General features: G+C 46.5%; 1 protein-coding gene across 1 annotated transcript in view; it reads right to left on the minus strand.

The window, feature by feature from the left end:
- Nucleotides 1-5799, minus strand: part of VWA3A (von Willebrand factor A domain containing 3A) — a 59604-nt gene extending 53805 nt beyond the window's left edge. Inside the window, exons 1-2 of the mRNA XM_044936049.2 lie at nt 4310-5799; nt 3494-3554 (exon numbers count right to left, since the gene is read on the minus strand). The gene's annotated coding sequence lies outside the window, so the exon portion shown is untranslated. The remainder of the gene's footprint in view (nt 1-3493; nt 3555-4309) is intronic.
- Between the last annotated feature and the right edge of the window lie 201 nt (nt 5800-6000).

Genomic DNA, 6000 nt, shown 5'->3' on the forward strand with positions numbered 1-6000 from the left:
GGTAGACGTGGGCCTGACAGATCAATCAGACCCTCCCTCTGGGAGTTCAGAATGAAGGGCTGTGAGGCCACCATGTACATTCAGAAGCAGGGAAAGACCGTCTTCAGAGCCAAGTTGAGGGCAGGGTCATTCCCGGCCTTGGTTTCCCTGGGGCCTTTCTCTCCCGGCTTCCTCCTCTCTCTGCTCCTTCCTAGTCTCTTTTTCCGGCTCACCTGCTCTACCTGAGCATTTTAAGTTGGTGTTCCTCAAGGCTAATTCATGCACACAGGTCTCCTCTCACTTTCTCCTCTTTTCCTAGGCAAACACCCTTGTCCTTGACTTCAACTGTCATCTGTACCTCAGTGACTCCCCATCATACGTCTCACTCTCACTCTGACTCCAGACCTGTGTGTTCAGTTACACTGGATATTTCCACCTGGAGCAACTTAAACTCAGCGTGTCCCAGACTGAATTCAAATTTCCTACACACTAGCCTCTGGTCTTTGTTCCCTAACTTAAAGAAAAGAACCACCATCCATCTACTTATATGAGTCAGAAATGAATTATTCTTGATAACCTCATTCCGCATATCCTCTCTATCATCTAATCTTGCTTTTTTTTTTTTGGCCATGCTGTGCCACATGTGGGATCTTACTTCTGCCGCCAGAGATCGAACCTGTGCCCCCTGCAGTGGAAGCCAGAGTCCTAACCACTGGACTGCCAGGGAAGTTCCTAATCTTGTAAATTTTACCCCTCTCAAATCTCACCACTTCTGTCTCCACTGACATTTCTCACATCTAGGCCGCTGTCACCTCTGCCATAGATGACTGCAGTAGGATCCTAACTGGCCTCCCTATATCCCCTCAGTTCTCCCATCTAATCTCTTCTCACTGAAGTCAGAGTGATTTTTTAAAAACAGAAATCCAGGGCAGTCTCTGGTGAACTAGCAGTTAGGATACTGTGCACTCACTGCCACGTCTGGGTTCAATTCCTGGTCAGGGAACTAACATCCCACAAGCCATAAGTTGCTGCCAAAAAACCCCACAGACCCAACGTCACACCCCCTCTTCTGCCTCTTGATTAAAACTGTTCAAAGTTCCCTTTATTTCTAGAATAAAGATTAAGATCATACAATGGCATTTGAGGCTCACAAGCTCTGGCCACTGTCCACCGGCCTCTCCAGCTTTCCCGCTCCACCACCTTCACCATGTCTGTGTTCCACAGCTGCCCTTCTTCCCCTTCAGGCCCTGGAATGCTGCACATTTCCTTTAGTCACAGGCTTTTTCATGGGCTGGCTTTGCTCTGAACATTCTCTTCCTCTCCTTGCCCCCAGTCACTCATCCTTGATTCTTCAGCTCACACTTCACTTCTTCTGCGAAGTCTTCCCAACCATCCCACTCTATTCCAGGTTTCTTGTGTTACGTAAACTATCACAGAACTGTGCTCCTTTCTTTGAAAGTACTTAATTTAGAATAATACATTCATTAGTTTGATTTTTTAAAATTGGCATCTTTCACCTGTGAGACTATAAATTACATGAGAGCAGGGACTCAGTTCAGTTCAGTCGCTCAGTCGTGTCTGACTCTTTGCGACTCCATGAACTGCAGGACGCCAGGCCTCCCTGTCCATCACCAGCTCCCGGAGTTCACTCAAACTTGTGTCCATCGAGTCGGTGATGCCATCCAGCCATCTCATCCTCTGTTGTCCCCTTCTCCTCCTGACCCCAATCCCTCCCAGCATCAGAGTCTTTTCCAATGAGTCAACTCTTCACATGAGGTGGCCAAAGTACGAGAGTTTCAGCTTTAGCATCATTCCTTCCAAAGAACACCCAGGACCGATCTCCTTTAGAATGGACTGGTTGGATTTCAACTGGTAGACAGTAAATATTTTGAGGAGGGGAGGTAAACCTTGGCTCTTGAAGAACTGACCTCACTTCCTGCTCTTGGGTTCCATTAGATACTTGTTCCTCCTAATTCCTCCCTTTTTGCAGGAATTCCTTCTAATTCCTCCCTTTTTGCTTTCTGTGTGCTAAGTTGCTTCAGCCGTTCCCGACTCTGACCCCTTGTCACCCCTTGTGACTCTTTGTGACAGGCTCCTCTGTCTGTGGGATACTCCAGGCAAGAATACAGGAATGGGTTGCACTCCACTTCCCAACCCAGGGATCAAACCCATATCACTAGCGCCGCCTGGCAACTTCATTTAGGTTTCTTGTTATTTGAAAAAAAAAAAAAAAAAATTTGCCTAAATCACAGCCAGTGGGAATCTCCAGATGGAGTTGGAGCTTAACATTGGAGTGGGTGTTCTCATGAAAACATTAAATAGTTTAATGATGGTTCAGGGACTTTCCAGGTGGCTCAGCGGTAAAGGGGCTTCCCTGGTGGCTCAGACAGTAAAGCGTCTGTCTGCACTGTGGGACACCCGGATTCAATCCCTGGGTCTGGAAGATTCGCTGGAGAAGGAAATGGCAACCCACTCCAGTACTCTTGCCTGGAAAATTCCATGGACTGAGGAGCCTGGTAGGCTACAGTCCATGGGGTCGCAAAGAGTCAGACACGACTAAGCACACACTTAGCAACATAATGATGGTTCAGCAACTTGCTTTTCTCTTTTGGGTCTTTAATCTTTTATTCAGAAGAGTTTTCTTTTCTGGGAAGCACCAAGATAATGTGGCAATATCTCAAAAAACAGCTGGCTCTACTTACAGTTAGCTGGGAAACTCTCAGTGGCCGAGACTGTTGGAATAGAAAGGCCTCGTGAACACTGGATGCCCCTCAGGCTCAGTTCCCTCTTTTCTAACAACCTAATGGACTCAGGGCTTGCACAGCTGGATTCTGGGGTGACTTGTGTTGGCTGATGGAGGGGTATTTGGGCTGCATAAAACTAACATAACAATGTGGCGTGCTAAAAGGAGCGCTGGACCTTTGGTTTCTCCATCTGCAGAATGGCACGGGGATAATAGTAACTGTGCTGTCTACTTCAACTCCATCAAGAGGCTCAGATGAAACTGAGAATATATAAGAGCTTTGGAAAATACAAAGTACTGTATGAATGAGGAATACCATTTTAAAACCTGCCACATCTTCAAGCACTTCAGCATATGACTCAAGCACTCACTCATTCATTTATAGAGTGCCTCTTCAGAGCCAGAGAGACCCGGTACTGGGGAGGCAGAGCTGGACAGCCCTTGCCCTCAGGCCTTTGCTCAATGAAACCTTCTCAGAGATGTCTTCTTTGATTGTCCCTCCTCAGACAGGACCTCCTCTGCCCTGTTTAGCTTTCTCTGTAGCACATTTCATCATCTGATGTTTTATATATTTATTATGTCTCTGCCCCACTCTCCCCTACTCATCAGTTCACTAGAAGTAAGATCCTTGAGGGCAGGGACTTAGTTAACATAATTAAGTTAGAACGGTTCTTTGTAATCATGGCCTTAAAAAACATTGCCCCCTAAACATTTGTTGAATAAATGTACTCAGGGCAGGTCTGGAGTTTAGACAAAGGTGGGCCACGTTACCTCGGGAGACTGGTCACAGGAGGGGAAGAGAACATGCAAACAGGTCCTCAGGAAACGGCACCTTGTCAAAGGGAGAGAGGTAGCCCTGATTAGCGGATAAAAGAGAATCTTCAGCTAAGTTCCTGATGTGCTAACATCTGGATCTAGGATTCTCCTAACTATCCAGGATAAAGCCACCCCCAGGGTTTGTATTTTTAACTGCCTAGTAACCTCTAGTCTTGTCCCGATCCGATCCATTTTACAATCTGCTGCCAGAATGATTTTCTGATATGCAGAACTGTCTGTATTATTACCTGTTTAGAATGCTGCCATGGCTCCTCAGTATCTAAACAAACCAGATCTTCTTCAAAGGCTTTTCACTCCTTTTGCCTCTATTCTTTACTCACCTCTCTACCTCATCTTGCATCCTTTTGTGCACCCTGATAACCCCACTTATTCACCTTGCTAATTCTTCCCCTTCTTTGCTCAAGTTGGATCTACTTCTGGAAATGCCTTTGCAACAAAAAGTTGTTTGATAAGAAAACCCAAGAAGTTTTTCCTGAACCCCATTTGCTGCCCTCAACCCCCAAGGAGGAAATAATTTCCTCCTAGTCCTGCCCTCTGGCTATCTCAAAGCAAATTGTCCCAGTTCTTCTCCCATTATTCCCTTTTTTACTGTTGTACCCCCAGCATCTAGCACAATGCCTGGCATGTAGACAGCAGGTGCTCAAGACCCAGGCTCCCTGAGTCTTTCTCACTCAGTCCAGAGCTTAGTGTCTGGGCCTCCCCCACCCTCTCTCTTACCACCCTATCAATACTTGTGACTCTCAACCTCACCTGCATTTCTCTATTTCTCCAACTCTGGGAGAAGGGCCCTGGTCATCCCAGGACTGTTTTTCCTGGTTCCCGCTTCTAGTTCCTCCAAGCAGCAGTGAAGCTTGGCGTGTCGGGAAGTGTTAGCTGGTATCCAAGGTAACAGACTGCACCACTGCACCTAGAGGCAGGGACGGGGGAAAACGTTCCTCACCCTGGGGAAGAAATTACCACTTTGTTGCTTCTAACAACCTCTTCCTGGGCACTCTGCTTTTCTCCACCCCCACAAAAGCCAGGAACAGGATTTGGAACTCTTCTCTACTTTTAGAACCTCTGGGTCATCAGAAAACTATGGTTTAGGCCAGTGGAGCCCTGCTGCCTGCTGCCTTCCTGTGCTAGGAACTGAAGACAGACAGCAGAGAACCTGTGACATGCGTGAAAGCTGATGACCTTCCTTCTCTTCTGCAGATTCCCTGGGGCCCTCCAAACACACTCCCTGGGAGAGGTCTGGCAGTCCCTCACCCCCACCAGCTCCAGCTCTACCCAAACCTGGCTAATGCAACAGCAGGCTCAGTGATCTCTTAGCATAAGAAGAGATCACCTACTACAGTGGTTCCCAAGCCCCGGTGCCCATCACAATCATCTAGGCTGTTTGCTAAGAAAACATACCTACATTCCCATCCGGCAGACTGATACAGAACTGTAGCAAACTGTGGGAACATGAATCTTTAACAGTGGTTCCAGGTGATTATGATGTAACCAGCTCTTAGCCCACAGTTGGGGACCTTTCCAGCTCCTTCTATGGAAGTCAAGAGAGATGAAGTGATGTACTCAATGTCAACTAACTAGCTTGTAGTACTGAAGGGATCTGCACGTAGTTTTTCTTCTCCAGGTCATTCCTCAAATCACGATCTTCACTTACTGAATCTTTAATTCGTAATTTAGAATATGTGCTACTCGTTGTAGTCCCTATGTGATAGAGAACCCCTTCAGATGTTGACCCCAAGATCCCTCTCTAGGTCAGATCAGAAACAACAAAATTCTTCAAAATAGAGACAGCTCACTTATCACCTCTCACTCTGGGCAGACTAGTTATGGGTGAGAATAGCAGCTATAAATCATGGCATTTGGTCAACACCAATGAGGCAGGAGAGGAGGAGCCTAGAAAGAGGAAAGGAAGTCAGGAGAGGGAAGAGTCACAAGATGCCAAGACAAACCAGCCAAAGGCTACCCTGTGAGCAAGAGGTGAGGGTCCTTGGGCCCACCTGATTGGAAATCCTGGGTGGAAGGGGCTGGCTAGCTTTGATACACCATTTTTGGAGACACAAGGGCTCAAGATAGGTGGTTTACTGCCCTCACAACATCCTTTGCTCCTGGATAACGGATTTCCAACATTTTACAAGAAGTAAAACCCAACATTGAAAAGTTCATCGTTACTACTTTTTTCTATTTGCGTTTACATGACTCATCTCACACGCTAGTAAAGTAATGCTCAAAATTCTCCAAGCCAGGCTTCAGCAATATGTGAACCGTGAACTTCCAGATGTTCAAGTTGGATTTAGAAAAGGCAGAGGAACCAGAGATCAAATTGCCAACATCCGCTGGATCATGGAAAAAGCACGAGTTCCAGAAAAACATCTATTTCTGCTTTATTGACTATGCCAAAGCCTTTGACTGTGTGGATCACAATAAGCTGTGGAAAATTCTGAAAGAGA

Source organism: Bubalus bubalis, chromosome 24 (genome assembly GCF_019923935.1).
Source record: "Bubalus bubalis isolate 160015118507 breed Murrah chromosome 24, NDDB_SH_1, whole genome shotgun sequence".
Taxonomy (NCBI): Eukaryota; Metazoa; Chordata; class Mammalia; order Artiodactyla; family Bovidae; genus Bubalus; species Bubalus bubalis.